Source organism: Nerophis lumbriciformis, linkage group LG21 (genome assembly GCF_033978685.3).
Source record: "Nerophis lumbriciformis linkage group LG21, RoL_Nlum_v2.1, whole genome shotgun sequence".
Classification (NCBI taxonomy): domain Eukaryota; kingdom Metazoa; phylum Chordata; class Actinopteri; order Syngnathiformes; family Syngnathidae; genus Nerophis; species Nerophis lumbriciformis.
In genome coordinates, this window is record NC_084568.2 from 6,475,001 (window position 1) to 6,492,374 (window position 17,374).

Genomic DNA, 17,374 nt, shown 5'->3' on the forward strand with positions numbered 1-17,374 from the left:
TTAAAAAAAAGTACTGTTTTTTTCATTCGAGAAACATGCTGTAAAAACCACAGTAAATGTCAAAAAATTTGAATACTAGTATTACACAATTTTTTAATGCATTTTATTAGTAGATTTTTTTTTAAACTAAAATGTAAAAAAAATAGGGTAAGTTGCAATAATTTTACCTCAAAATGTAGTGTATATTACTGTAAATGGAAAAACAATACTGCTGTTTTTATGGTAGAAAAAAAAGGCAGCTCAGTTGCCAGAATTTTACTGTAAAATGTACATTTGTTTTTTTACTGTAAATAAAAAAACAAATGGTGCCAAAAAAAAAAAAACTGGCAGCTCAGGCTTTTTTTTGGTTTTAGATTTTTCGGTGTATTACTGTAGCTAGATAGATAGTACTTTATTGATTCCTTCAGGAGAGTTCCCTCAGGAAAATTAAGTCTATAAATTCCGTAAATTTTACTGTAAAATTTGCATTTGTTTTTTTTACTGTAAATAACAAAAACTGCAATTTTACAGTAAAATTTTGGCACCTGAGCTACCAGTTAGTTGTTTTGTTTTTTTACCGCAAATCAACAACTGTAGATTTTTTCGGTGTATTACTGTAAATACCAAAACACATTATTACAGTAAAAAAAAATAGTTTTTTTCATTTAGAGAAACATGCTGTAAAAACCACAGTAAATGTCAAAAAATTTGAATACTAGTATTACACAATTTTTTTATGCATTTTATTAGTAGATTTTTTTTAAACTAAAATGTAAAAAAATAGGGTAAGTTGCAATAATTTTACCTCAAAATGTAGTGTATATTACTGTAAATGGAAAAACAATACTGCTGTTTTTATGGTTGAAAAAAAAGGCAGCTCAGTTGCCAGAATTTTACTGTAAAATTTACAATAGTTTTTTTTTTTACTGTAAGAAAAATGTTGGCACCTGAGCTGCCAGTTTTTTTGTGTTTTTTTTTTTGTGTTTTTTTTTTACCGCAAATCAACAACTGTAGATTCTTTGGTGTATTATTGTAAACGCCAAAACAACACCAGTTTATTACAGTAAAAAAAAAAAGTACTGTTTTTTTCATTTCGAGAAACATGCTGTAAAAACCACAGTAAATGTCAAAAATTTGAATACTATTATTACACAATTTTTTAATACATTTTATTAGTAGATTTTTTTTAAACTAAAATGTAAAAAAATAGGGTAAGTTGCAATAATTTTACCTCAAAATGTAGTGTATATTACTGTAAATGTAAAAACAATACTGCTGTTTTTATGGTAGAAAAAAAAGGCAGCTCAGTTGCCAGAATTTTACTGTAAAATTTACATTAGTTTTTTTTACTGTAAATAAAAAAAACAAATGGTGCCAAAAAAAAACTAAACTTTTTTTTGGTTTTAGATTTTTCGGTGTATTACTGCAGATAGATAGATAGTACTTTATTGATTCCTTCAGGAGAGTTCCCTCAGGGAAATTAAGTCTCTAAATTCCGTAAATGTTACTGTAAAATTTACATTTGTTTTTTTTACTGTAAATAAAAAAACTGCAATTTTACAGTAAAATTTTGGCACCAATTGTTTTTTTTTGGTTTTTTTTTACCGCAAATGAACAACTGTAGATTTTTCGGTGTATTACTGTAAATACCAAAACAGTTTATTACAGTAAAAAAAGTACAGTCTTTTTTCATTTAGAGAAATGGATAGCTTGCTTTGAAATCATTATTATTAGTATTTATTTCTATTTCAAAGTGGTTTGATAGTATACTTTTGCATAATTAGACAATATTTAAGTTAACATAATTACATGGAGTACATATTTATTTTTTTTCCCAAAATAGAAAGAAATAATAAATTTAGTAAGAAAAGTTACAGTACTTTATTGATACATATTATTTCCAGGCTTTTGAGGGCCAATTAAAATGAAGTGGCGGGCCACATCTGGGCCCCGGGCCTTGAGTTTGACCCCTGTGCTCCAGCAGCAATGTCATAACTTAACAAACACTTCACAATCTTATCGATTAACTTATTCATCAGTTAAGATATTTGGTGAATTACTTTATTATTTAGCCAATTAAATGGAACATGTGTAATAATGAAATGGCTGGGTACGGAAAAAATGAATGAATTTATTTATTAAAACAATTAAAATGTAAACACACCTAAAATATTATTTCGAATTTTAAATTTAATTAAATGTTTAATTTGCATTTTATTCACTTATTTTATTCATAAAATGTTCCATTAATGAAGCATAAACAGTGAAACATGCCTTAATAATGGCGGTCTGTATTGTTAATGGATACAACTAAATGAATAAATATGATTTTAAGACGGATATAATTAAACATATTTTACATTTTATGAAGCCTGAACTTGTTGCATAAACAGTGAGAGGTGCTCGGAATAATGACTGTTAAACTGGTTAGCGAGAAATGAAATCTCTATAAATAGAAATCAAAATATATGTTTAGAATAACACAAATACCATATAAATATGGAAATAAAATTAATTTAATTGTAATTTTTTTTATCCAAAGTGGTTCCCAAAGACTGCGATCTATTTGTGGCGGTGTGCATGGAATAAGTTAATCACCACATTTTCAAATGTGGCTATTAAAACATTAAAAAAAAACTAATGACATATGTTTAGAACACATGTGTCAAACTCAAGGCCCGCCACCTCATTTTATGTGCTCTGGAATTACCATGCGTCTATTTGTTTCTAAACGTAGTCAACTTTGTATTTTGACAGAAAAAAAACACATGTACTGTATGCAATGTCATATATTTTAAACCTAATCTAATATTGCGACAAATAATATATCATTGCACATTCCAAACATAAAAAAATAAGTACTTGAATATCTGCTCGACTCATGATTTTGAAGCAACTTATCCCATCAAATTGTACAATGTAAAAATTATTTTTTGGGAAAAATTGGTAGCTCATTTGCCAGAATTTTACCGTAAAAACACAAAACAAAAAAGTGTAGTATTGTTTTGCCATTTACAGTAAAACACCGTAAAAACAACGTCCGTAGATTTTACAGTAAAACAGTGGTACTGTTTTCCCATTTACATTTACAGTATACATCAGGGGTACCCAAACTTTTTGACTCACATATATATATATATATATTTATACACACACACACACACACACACACACACACACACACACACACACACACACACACACACACACACACACACACAATATATATATATATATATATATATATATATATATATATATATATAGTGTATAGTGTATACATACATATATATATATATACACACACACACACACACACACACACACATATACACACACATCTTTATGTATATACTAGAGATGCGCGGTTTGCGGGCACAACCGCGGAGTCCGCGGATTATCCGCGGATCGGGCGGATGAAATTTAAAAAAATTAGATTTTATCGGCGGGTCGGGTCGGGTCGGGTGGTTGAAATAAAAAAAAATTAGATTTTAAATAGATTCAGGCGGGTGGCAGTTAAACCAATTCGGAAATATATATACATAGTTAAATGTTGTTACCCACATACGAAAAACGAGCAGACACCTGCAGCATATGCCACAACAGAAGAAAAAAAAAAAAAAAGAGATGGACACTTTTACGGAGCGGAGAAGGGAGCCGTAGCTGAGGCGATCCGCGACAAGGGCCCGACGCACGTCCAGGGTCACCACCGCGCCCACCGCACCGACACCCCGCCTCGTCCGCCTTCGCCGCGGCCGGCGTCACGCGCAGCAGGTAAGCAGCTTACCTGCCCGCCACCCCCGTGGCCGGGGGCGCGTAACAGGGGTCACTCCGCACGCAGTGCGCTCACGAAAGGGGTGGGGCTCACCCTGGTTGATATAGACAGCAGCTAGGACGGTGGCCATGGAAGTCGGAACCCGCTAAGGAGTGTGTAACAACCCACCTGCCGAATCAACTAGCCCTGAAAATGGATGGCGCTGGAGCGTCGGGCCCATATACCCGGCCGTCGCCGGCAGCGAGACGCGCTTGGAGGTGCGCTCAGCGCGGCTCCCATATGATTGCGCACTGGTGTGCGTCTGGGTCGTGACAGCGTGGCACGCGAATGTCTGTGCTGCATTGGATCAGTCTCCTTTCTTTAACAGGCAAAAGCTTTATAACCTCACTAATGCCTTGCATCGTCTATATTAGATATATAACAACGGGCGGGTGCGGGCGGATGGATGCGGTTCTGATCAAATGTTAGATCGGGTGGATTGCGGATGGTTGACGACTTTCTGATGCGGTTGCGGATGAAATAATTGCCTATCCGCGCATCTCTAGTATATACACATATATATGTATATATATATACACATATATGTGTATATTTATATATATATTTGTGTATATATATATATATATATATATAATTATATATATTATATTATATAATTATATATACATATATGAATGTATGAAAAGGAGTTTGACATCCCTGGTTTAGAACAACACACACTTTCTTTCCACAGCAGAAAAGCAATAGTTGCTTGTATTTAGTGTCCAAACATCTCCACTAAAATAGTTGCCGCTCAGTTTTTGGATGGATAAGTACTCTGAACACTCTCTAAACATAACGACAAAGTCACTAACACCAATCCCTCCTGCTTTGTCTTCTTATTCTTTGGCAGACCAAGGGGTAATACACGGTATGGCTTCTTCTCACTCTATTGCAGATGAAGTCCCCTCCAGCCTTCAAATATCTCTTAACAAGATGGATGCGTACAAAAGACCATCACGGTCTCCACTGTTAATGCCTTGGCCGCTTGCTTCTGCCCTGCAGGTGAGCATTTATTGACACCGGCGTGCAGGTAACCATGCCACGTTCTTGAAAATGTTAGTGAAAATGGCGAAATAAACCGAGCCTCTGAGGGCCTCCGCTCCATCTGCAGCCTTGAACACCACATGGAAGTGGGGACCGGCAGAGGTGCGACCCCCAGTGCCCAATAAGCCAAACAACTCCGAAGCCTCCCTCCAACCATCTGCTCCTGAGTCCCCGATACTCTCAGCTACTCCAGCTTTCACATCGTCTCAACATTCCTACCCATCTCCCTCTCCATAACCTAATCCCCCATTGCACCCCCGCCTCTTTATCTGACACTCAGCAGGGCCGCTCTCCATCTCTGCATGTGCGCCTGCAGGCAAACATATGCTTCTCTTCCCGTCAAGAAGATTCCGGTGTGTTTGAGAGGAGAGGGATTGTTTAATGTTTATTAATCACCTGTCTGTGGAGTGGGGAGGCGAGACGGCAGTAGAGCCACCCACCCACACCCACACAGGCACACATGTTTTACATTTACAGCCATGTGCTGAAATTACCCAATACTCAATATTTACAAAACAATGCATATAAATACAGGTTGGAACACAGGCGGCCTATAGGAAGCCCAAAAGGCTTGTATGGAGTGGACATTAGTGATTTGTTTTGTACCGCTGACACAACATATAGACCAAAAATAAACATCCACTGGAGTGGACATTTGTGATCTGTTTTTTATCTCTGACACAACATATAGACTAAAAAATAAACGTCCACTTGAGTGGACATTTGTGATCTGTTTTGTACCGCTGACACAACATATAGACCAAAAATAAACGTCCACTTGAGTGGAAATTTGTGATCTGTTTTGTACCGCTGACACAACATATAGACCAAAAATAAACCTCCACTGGAGTGGACATTAGTGATTTGTTTTGTACCGCTGACACAACATATAGACCAAAAATAAACATCCACTGGAGTGGACATTTGTGATCTGTTTTTTATCTCTGACACAACATATAGACTAAAAAATAAACGTCCACTTGAGTGGACATTTGTGATCTGTTTTGTACCGCTGACACAACATATAGACCAAAAATAAACGTCCACTTGAGTGGACATTTGTGATCTGTTTTGTACCGCTGACACAACATATAGACCAAAAATAAACGTCCACTGGAGTGGACATTAGTGATCTGTTTTGTACCTCTGACACAACATTTTGACAAAAAATAAACGTCCACTTGAGTGGACATTTGTGATCTGTTTTGTATCTCTGACACAACATATAGACCAAAAAATAAACGTCCACTTGAGTGGACATTTGTGATCTGTTTTGTATCTCTGACACAACATATAGACCAAAAAATAAACGTCCACTTGAGTGGACATTTGTGATCTGTTTTGTATCTCTGACACAACATTTCGACCAAAAATAAACGTCCAATGGAGTGGACATTAGTGATCTGTTTTGTACCTCTGACACAACATATAGACCAAAAATAAACATCCACTGGAGTGGACATTTGTGATCTGTTTTTTATCTCTGACACAACATATAGACTAAAAAATAAACGTCCACTTGAGTGGACATTTGTGATCTGTTTTGTACCGCTGACACAACATATAGACCAAAAATAAACGTCCACTTGAGTGGACATTTGTGATCTGTTTTGTACCGCTGACACAACATATAGACCAAAAATAAACGTCCACTGGAGTGGACATTAGTGATTTGTTTTGTACCGCTGACACAACATATAGACCAAAAATAAACATCCACTGGAGTGGACATTTGTGATCTGTTTTTTATCTCTGACACAACATATAGACTAAAAAATAAACGTCCACTTGAGTGGACATTTGTGATCTGTTTTGTACCGCTGACACAACATATAGACCAAAAATAAACGTCCACTTGAGTGGACATTTGTGATCTGTTTTGTACCGCTGACACAACATATAGACCAAAAATAAACGTCCACTGGAGTGGACATTAGTGATCTGTTTTGTACCTCTGACACAACATTTTGACAAAAAATAAACGTCCACTTGAGTGGACATTTGTGATCTGTTTTGTATCTCTGACACAACATATAGACCAAAAAATAAACGTCCACTTGAGTGGACATTTGTGATCTGTTTTGTATCTCTGACACAACATATAGACCAAAAAATAAACGTCCACTTGAGTGGACATTTGTGATCTGTTTTGTATCTCTGACACAACATTTCGACCAAAAATAAACGTCCAATGGAGTGGACATTAGTGATCTGTTTTGTACCTCTGACACAACATTTCGACCAAAAATAAACGTCCACTGGAGTGGACATTTGTGATCTGTTTTGTATCTCTGACACAAAATATAGACAAAAATTAAACGTCCACTGGAGTGGACATTAGTGTTCTGTTTTGTATCTCTGACACAACATATAAACCAAAAATAATCGTCCAATAGAGTGGACATTAGTGTTCTGTTTTGTATCTCTGACACAACATATGGACCAAAAATAAACATCCACTTCAGTGGACATTAGTGTTGTTTTGTATCGCTTACACAACATATAGACCAAAAATAAACGTCCACTGGAGTGGACATTAGTGATCTGTTTTGTAGCTCTGACAAAACAAATAGACCAAAAATAAACGTCCACTGGAGTGGACATTAGTGATCTGTTTTGTAGTTCTGACAAAACAAACAGACCAAAAATAAACGTCCACTGGAGTGGACATTAGTGGTCTGTTTTGTATCTCAGACACATTTCGATCAAAAATAAACGTCCACTGGAGTGGACATTAGTGATCTGTTTTGTATCTCTGACACAACATTTCAACCAAAAATAAACGTCCACTGGAGTTGACATTAGTGATCTGTTTTGTATCTCCGACACAACATTTCGATCAAAAATAAACGTCCACTGCAGTGGACATTTGTGATCTGTTTTGTATCTCTGACACAACATTTCGACCAAAACTAAACGTCCACTGGAGTGGACATTAGTGATCTGTTTTGTATCTCTGACACAACATATAGACCAAAAAATAAACGTCCACTTGAGTGGACATTTGTGATCTGTTTTGTATCTCTGACACAACATTTCGACCAAAAATAAACGTCCACTGGAGTGGACATTTGTGATCTGTTTTGTATCTCTGACACAACATATAGACCAAAAATAAACATCCACTTGAGTGGACATTTGTGATCTGTTTTGTATCTCTGACACAACATATAGGCCAAAAATAAACGTCCACTGCAGTGGACATTAGTGTTCTGTTTTGTAACGCTGACACAACATATAGACAAATAATAAACGTCCACCGGAGTGGACATTTGTGATCTGTTTTGTATCTTTGACACAACATATAGACCAAAATTAAACGTCCACTAGAGTGGACATTAGTGTTCTGTTTTGTATCTCTGACACAACATATAGACCAAAAATAAACGTCCACTTGAGTGGACATTAGTGATTTGTTTTGTACTGCTGACACAACATATAGACCAAAAATAAACGTCCACTGGAGTGGACATTAGTGATCTGTTTTGTATCTCTGACACAACATATAGACCAAAAAATAAACGTCCACTTGAGTGGACATTTGTGATCTGTTTTGTATCTCTGACACAACATTTCGACCAAAAATAAACGTCCACTGGAGGGGACATTAGTGATCTGTTTTGTATCTCTGACACAACATTTCGACCAAAAATAAACGTCCACTGGAGTGGACATTTGTGATCTGTTTTGTATCTCTGACACAACATATAGACCAAAAAATAAACGTCCACTTGAGTGGACATTTGTGATCTGTTTTGTATCTCTGACACAACATATAGACCAAAAATAAACGTCCACTGGAGTGGACATTAGTGATTTGTTTTGTACCGCTGACACAACATATAGACCAAAAATAAACATCCACTGGAGTGGACATTTGTGATCTGTTTTTTATCTCTGACACAACATATAGACTAAAAAATAAACGTCCACTTGAGTGGACATTTGTGATCTGTTTTGTACCGCTGACACAACATATAGACCAAAAATAAACGTCCACTTGAGTGGAAATTTGTGATCTGTTTTGTACCGCTGACACAACATATAGACCAAAAATAAACCTCCACTGGAGTGGACATTAGTGATTTGTTTTGTACCGCTGACACAACATATAGACCAAAAATAAACATCCACTGGAGTGGACATTTGTGATCTGTTTTTTATCTCTGACACAACATATAGACTAAAAAATAAACGTCCACTTGAGTGGACATTTGTGATCTGTTTTGTACCGCTGACACAACATATAGACCAAAAATAAACGTCCACTTGAGTGGACATTTGTGATCTGTTTTGTACCGCTGACACAACATATAGACCAAAAATAAACGTCCACTGGAGTGGACATTAGTGATCTGTTTTGTACCTCTGACACAACATTTTGACAAAAAATAAACGTCCACTTGAGTGGACATTTGTGATCTGTTTTGTATCTCTGACACAACATATAGACCAAAAAATAAACGTCCACTTGAGTGGACATTTGTGATCTGTTTTGTATCTCTGACACAACATATAGACCAAAAAATAAACGTCCACTTGAGTGGACATTTGTGATCTGTTTTGTATCTCTGACACAACATTTCGACCAAAAATAAACGTCCAATGGAGTGGACATTAGTGATCTGTTTTGTACCTCTGACACAACATATAGACCAAAAATAAACATCCACTGGAGTGGACATTTGTGATCTGTTTTTTATCTCTGACACAACATATAGACTAAAAAATAAACGTCCACTTGAGTGGACATTTGTGATCTGTTTTGTACCGCTGACACAACATATAGACCAAAAATAAACGTCCACTTGAGTGGACATTTGTGATCTGTTTTGTACCGCTGACACAACATATAGACCAAAAATAAACGTCCACTGGAGTGGACATTAGTGATTTGTTTTGTACCGCTGACACAACATATAGACCAAAAATAAACATCCACTGGAGTGGACATTTGTGATCTGTTTTTTATCTCTGACACAACATATAGACTAAAAAATAAACGTCCACTTGAGTGGACATTTGTGATCTGTTTTGTACCGCTGACACAACATATAGACCAAAAATAAACGTCCACTTGAGTGGACATTTGTGATCTGTTTTGTACCGCTGACACAACATATAGACCAAAAATAAACGTCCACTGGAGTGGACATTAGTGATCTGTTTTGTACCTCTGACACAACATTTTGACAAAAAATAAACGTCCACTTGAGTGGACATTTGTGATCTGTTTTGTATCTCTGACACAACATATAGACCAAAAAATAAACGTCCACTTGAGTGGACATTTGTGATCTGTTTTGTATCTCTGACACAACATATAGACCAAAAAATAAACGTCCACTTGAGTGGACATTTGTGATCTGTTTTGTATCTCTGACACAACATTTCGACCAAAAATAAACGTCCAATGGAGTGGACATTAGTGATCTGTTTTGTACCTCTGACACAACATTTCGACCAAAAATAAACGTCCACTGGAGTGGACATTTGTGATCTGTTTTGTATCTCTGACACAAAATATAGACAAAAATTAAACGTCCACTGGAGTGGACATTAGTGTTCTGTTTTGTATCTCTGACACAACATATAAACCAAAAATAATCGTCCAATAGAGTGGACATTAGTGTTCTGTTTTGTATCTCTGACACAACATATGGACCAAAAATAAACATCCACTTCAGTGGACATTAGTGTTGTTTTGTATCGCTTACACAACATATAGACCAAAAATAAACGTCCACTGGAGTGGACATTAGTGATCTGTTTTGTAGCTCTGACAAAACAAATAGACCAAAAATAAACGTCCACTGGAGTGGACATTAGTGATCTGTTTTGTAGTTCTGACAAAACAAACAGACCAAAAATAAACGTCCACTGGAGTGGACATTAGTGGTCTGTTTTGTATCTCAGACACATTTCGATCAAAAATAAACGTCCACTGGAGTGGACATTAGTGATCTGTTTTGTATCTCTGACACAACATTTCAACCAAAAATAAACGTCCACTGGAGTTGACATTAGTGATCTGTTTTGTATCTCCGACACAACATTTCGATCAAAAATAAACGTCCACTGCAGTGGACATTTGTGATCTGTTTTGTATCTCTGACACAACATTTCGACCAAAACTAAACGTCCACTGGAGTGGACATTAGTGATCTGTTTTGTATCTCTGACACAACATATAGACCAAAAAATAAACGTCCACTTGAGTGGACATTTGTGATCTGTTTTGTATCTCTGACACAACATTTCGACCAAAAATAAACGTCCACTGGAGTGGACATTTGTGATCTGTTTTGTATCTCTGACACAACATATAGACCAAAAATAAACATCCACTTGAGTGGACATTTGTGATCTGTTTTGTATCTCTGACACAACATATAGGCCAAAAATAAACGTCCACTGCAGTGGACATTAGTGTTCTGTTTTGTAACGCTGACACAACATATAGACAAATAATAAACGTCCACCGGAGTGGACATTTGTGATCTGTTTTGTATCTTTGACACAACATATAGACCAAAATTAAACGTCCACTAGAGTGGACATTAGTGTTCTGTTTTGTATCTCTGACACAACATATAGACCAAAAATAAACGTCCACTTGAGTGGACATTAGTGATTTGTTTTGTACTGCTGACACAACATATAGACCAAAAATAAACGTCCACTGGAGTGGACATTAGTGATCTGTTTTGTATCTCTGACACAACATATAGACCAAAAAATAAACGTCCACTTGAGTGGACATTTGTGATCTGTTTTGTATCTCTGACACAACATTTCGACCAAAAATAAACGTCCACTGGAGGGGACATTAGTGATCTGTTTTGTATCTCTGACACAACATTTCGACCAAAAATAAACGTCCACTGGAGTGGACATTTGTGATCTGTTTTGTATCTCTGACACAACATATAGACCAAAAAATAAACGTCCACTTGAGTGGACATTTGTGATCTGTTTTGTATCTCTGACACAACATATAGACCAAAAATAAACGTCCACTGGAGTGGACATTAGTGATTTGTTTTGTACCGCTGACACAACATATAGACCAAAAATAAACGTCCACTGGAGTGGACATTAGTGATCTGTTTTGTATCTCTGACACAACATATAGACCAAAAAATAAACGTCCACTTGAGTGGACATTTGTGATCTGTTTTGTATCTCTGACACAACATTTCGACCAAAAATAAACGTCCACTGGAGTGGACATTTGTGATCTGTTTTTTTTTATCTCTGACACAACATATAGACAAAAAATAAACGTCCACTTGAGTGGACATTTGTGATCTGTTTTGTATCTCTGACACAACATTTCGACCAAAAATAAACGTCCACTGGAGTGGACATTTGTGATCTGTTTTTTTATCTCTGACACAACATATAGACCAAAATATAAACGTCCACTTGAGTGGACATTTGTGATCTGTTTTGTAGCTCTGACAAAACAAATAGACCAAAAATAAACGTCCACTTGAGTGGACATTAGTGATTTGTTTTGTACTGCTGACACAACATATAGACCAAAAATAAACGTCCACTTGAGTGGACATTTGTGATCTGTTTTGTATCTCTGACACAACATATAGACCAAAAAATAAACGTCCACTGGAGTGGACATTTGTGATCTGTTTTTTTTATCTCTGACACAACATATAGACCAAAAAATAAACGTCCACTTGAGTGGACATTTGTGATCTGTTTTGTATCTCTGACACAACATATAGACCAAAAATAAACGTCCACTTAAGTGGACATTTGTGATCTGTTTTGTATCTCTGACACAACAGATAGACCAAAAATAAACGTCCACTGGAGTGGACATTTGTGATCTGTTTTGTATCTCTGACACAACATATAGACCAAAAAATAAATGTCCACTTGAGTGGACATTTGTGATCTGTTTTGTATCTCTGACACAACATATAGACCAAAAATAAACGTCCACTGGAATGGACATTTGTGATCTGTTTTTTTTATCTCTGACACAACATATAGACCAAAAAATAAACGTCCACTTGAGTGGACATTTGTGATCTGTTTTGTATCTCTGACACAACATTTCGACCAAAAAATAAACATCCACTGGAGTGGACATTTGTGATCTGTTTTTTTATCTCTGACACAACATATAGACCAAAAAATAAACGTCCACTTGAGTGGACATTAGTGATCTGTTTTGTACCTCTGACACAACATTTCGACCAAAAATAAACGTCCACTAGAGTGGACATTTGCGATCTGTTTTGTATCTCTGACACAAAATATAGACAAAAATTAAACGTCCACTGGAGTGGACATCAGTGTTCTGTTTTGTATGTCTGACACAACATATAGACCAAAAATAATCGTCCAATGGAGTGGACATTAGTGTTCTGTTTTGTATCTCTGACACAACATATGGACCAAAAATAAACGTCCACTTCAGTGGACATTAGTGATCTGTTTTGAATCGCTGACACAACATATAGACCAAAAATAAACGTCCACTGGAGTGGACATTAGTGATCTGTTTTGTAGCTCTGACAAAACAAATAGACCAAAAATAAACGTCCACTGGAGTGGACATTTGTGATCTGTTTTGTACCTCTGACACAACATTTCGATCAAAAATAAACGTCCACTGGAGTGGACATTGGTGATCTGTTTTGTATCTCTGACACAACATTTCAACCAAAAATAAACGTCCACTGGAGTGGACATTGGTGATCTGTTTTGTATCTCTGACACAACATTTCAACCAAAAATAAACGTCCACTGGAGTGGACATTTGTGATCTGTTTTGTAGCTCTGACACAACATTTCGACCAAAAATAAACGTCCACTTCAGTGGACATTAGTGTTCTGTTTTGTATCGCTGACACAACATATAGACCAAAAATAAACGTCCATTGGAGTGGACATTAATGATCTGTTTTGTAGCTCTGACAAAACAAATAGACCAAAAATAAATGTCCACTGGAGTGGACATTAGTGATCTGTTTTGTAGTTCTGACAAAACAAACAGACCAAAAATAAATGTCCACTGGAGTGGATATTAGTGATCTGTTTTGTATCTCAGACACAACATTTCGATCAAAAATAAACGTCCACTGGAGTGGACATTAGTGATCTGTTTTGTATCTCTGACACAACATTTCAACCAAAATTTTTGGTTGAAATGTTGTGTCAGAGATACAAAACAGATCACTAATGGATCTAATGGCCAAAAATAAACGTCCACTGCAGTGGACATTAGTGTTCTGTTTTGTAACGCTGACACAACATATAGACAAATAATAAACGTCCACTGTAGTGGACATTTGTGATCTGTTTTGTATCTCTGACACAACATATAAACCAAAAATAATCGTCCAATAGAGTGGACATTAGTGTTCTGTTTTGAATCGCTGACACAACATATAGACCAAAAATAAACATCCACTTCAGTGGACATTAGTGTTGTTTTGTATCGCTTACACAACATATAGACCATAAATAAACGTCCACTGGAGTGGACATTAGTGATCTGTTTTGTAGCTCTGACAAAACAAATAGACCAAAAATAAACGTCCACTGGAGTGGACATTAGTGATCTGTTTTGTAGTTCTGACAAAACAAACAGACCAAAAATAAACGTCCACTGGAGTGGACATTAGTGGTCTGTTTTGTATCTCAGACACATTTCGATCAAAAATAAACGTCCACTGGAGTGGACATTAGTGATCTGTTTTGTATCTCTGACACAACATTTCAACCAAAAATAAACGTCCACTGGAGTTGACATTAGTGATCTGTTTTGTATCTCCGACACAACATTTCGATCAAAAATAAACGTCCACTGCAGTGGACATTTGTGATCTGTTTTGTATCTCTGACACAACATTTCGACCAAAAATAAACGTCCACTGGAGTGGACATTAGTGATCTGTTTTGTATCTCTGACACAACATGTAGACCAAAAATAAACGTCCAATGGAGTGGACATTTGTGATCTGTTTTGTATCTCTGACAAAACAAATAGACCAAAAATAAACATCCACTTGAGTGGACATTAGTGATCTGTTTTGTATCTCTGACACAACATTTCGATCAAAAATAAACGTCCACTGGAGTGGACATTAGTGATCTGTTTTGTATCTCTGACACAACATTTCAACCAAAAATAAACGTCCACGGGAGTGGACATTTGTGATCTGTTTTGTACCTCTGACACAACATTTCGACCAAAAATAAACGTCCACTGGAGTGGACATTTGTGATCTGTTTTGTATCTCTGACACAACATTTCAACCAAAAATAAACGTCCACTGGAGTGGACATTTGTGATCTGTTTTCTATCTCGGACACAACATTTCGACCAAAAATAAACGTCCACTGGAGTGGACATTTGTGATCTGTTTTGTATCTCTGACACAACATATAGCCCAAAAAATAAACATCCACTTGAGTGGACATTTGTGATCTGTTTTGTATCTCTGACACAACATTTCGACCAAAAATAAACGTCCACTGGAGGGGACATTAGTGATCTGTTTTGTATCTCTGACACAACATTTAGACCAAAAAAATAAACGTCCACTTGAGTGGACATTTGTGATCTGTTTTGTATCTCTGACACAACATTTCGATCAAAAATAAACGTCCACTGGAGTGGACATTAGTGATCTGTTTTGTATCTCTGACACAACATTTCAACCAAAAATAAACGTCCACGGGAGTGGACATTTGTGATCTGTTTTGTACCTCTGACACAACATTTCGACCAAAAATAAACGTCCACTTGAGTGGACATTTGTGATCTGTTTTGTATCTCTGACACAACATTTCGACCAAAAATAAACATCCACTGGAGTGGACATTAGTGATCTGTTTTGTACCTCTGACACAACATTTCGACCAAAAATAAACGTCCACTGGAGTGGACATTTGTGATCTGTTTTGTATCTCTGACACAAAATATAGACAAAAATTAAACGTCCACTGGAGTGGACATTTGTGATCTGTTTTGTATCTCTGACAAAATAAATAGACCAAAAATAAACGTCCAATGGACTCGACATTTGTTATCTGTTTTGAATCTCTGACACAACATTTCGACCAAAAATAAACGTCCACTGGAGTGGACATTAGTGATCTGTTTTGTACGTCTGACACAACATTTCGACCAAAAATAAACGTCCACTGGAGTGGACATTTGTGATCTGTTTTGTATCTCTGACACAAAATATAGACAAAAATTAAACGTCCACTGGAGTGGACATTTGTGATCTGTTTTATATCTCTGACAAAATAAATAGACCAAAAATAAACGTCCAATGGACTCGACATTTGTTATCTGTTTTGATTCTCTGAAAAAGGCAACATCCTCCTAAAAACAAACGTCCACTGCAGTGGACATGTGTGGTCTGTTTTGTATTTCTGACAAAAGAAATTGACCAAAAACAAACGTCCACTGCAGTTGACATTAGTGATCTGTTTTGTAGCTCTGACAAAACAAATAGACCAAAAACAAACGTCCACTGGAGTGGACATATGTGATTTGTTTTGTAGCTCTGACAAAACAAATAGACCAAAAACAAACGTCCACTGGAGTGGACATGTGTGGTCTGTTTTGTATTTCTGACAAAAAAAATTGACCAAAAACAAGCGTCCACTGCAGTGGACATTTGTGGTCTGTTTTGTATTTCTGACAAAGCAAATAGACAAAAAACATTCGCCCACTGCAGTGGACATTTGTGAATTGTTTTGTATCTCTGACCAAAAACAAACGTCCACTGCAGTGGACATTTGTGGTCAGTTTTGTATTGCTGACAAAAGAAATTGACCAAAAACAAGCGTCCACTGCAGTGGACATTTGTGAATCGTTCTGTATCGCTGACCAAAACCATACGTTAATAAACACTGATTACGTTATCAAATAAACCTTTCAATGAAATCCTATTTTTTATACTTATTTGTAAAAATGTAAGCATTATCGATCTAAATGCTGTCTCCGTGAGCGTGTGGCACACTCATTAACTGTATTGACACGGTTTTGCTGTTTCCCCAACAGCCAATTAGTCTCTCTATTTGTCTTTCAAATAAAATGAACAAATATACAGTATATACATATTCTCAGAAAAAGGCATCAGCGCTTCAGTATCGTTTTCAATAGGAGCGAGATAAATGGTAGATATGCATCCTGATACAACTGTTTTACTTTTGATATGACACCAATATTGAAGCCTCGAGTATTGGCCGATACCAATATTGATACGATATCGGCATGAATCAAACATACTTTTATTTTGTAGAGTGAAACACCAGAAAAAGCTTCATCTGTCATGACCTGTCACACCAGATCATACGTTGTTTTGTGTGGGTTGTAGTTTTCCTATGTTAAAAGTGCATTTCTGTTTCAGCACTCCATCTGTTGTTTATACTCTGGTTACTCGGGCGCTGATTCATTTCACATGCCTCTGATTAGTGATCGGGGAGGCTCTTGATCGCTAATCTGAGAGCTTTAAACGTGAGTGTCACCTTGCCTTCCAC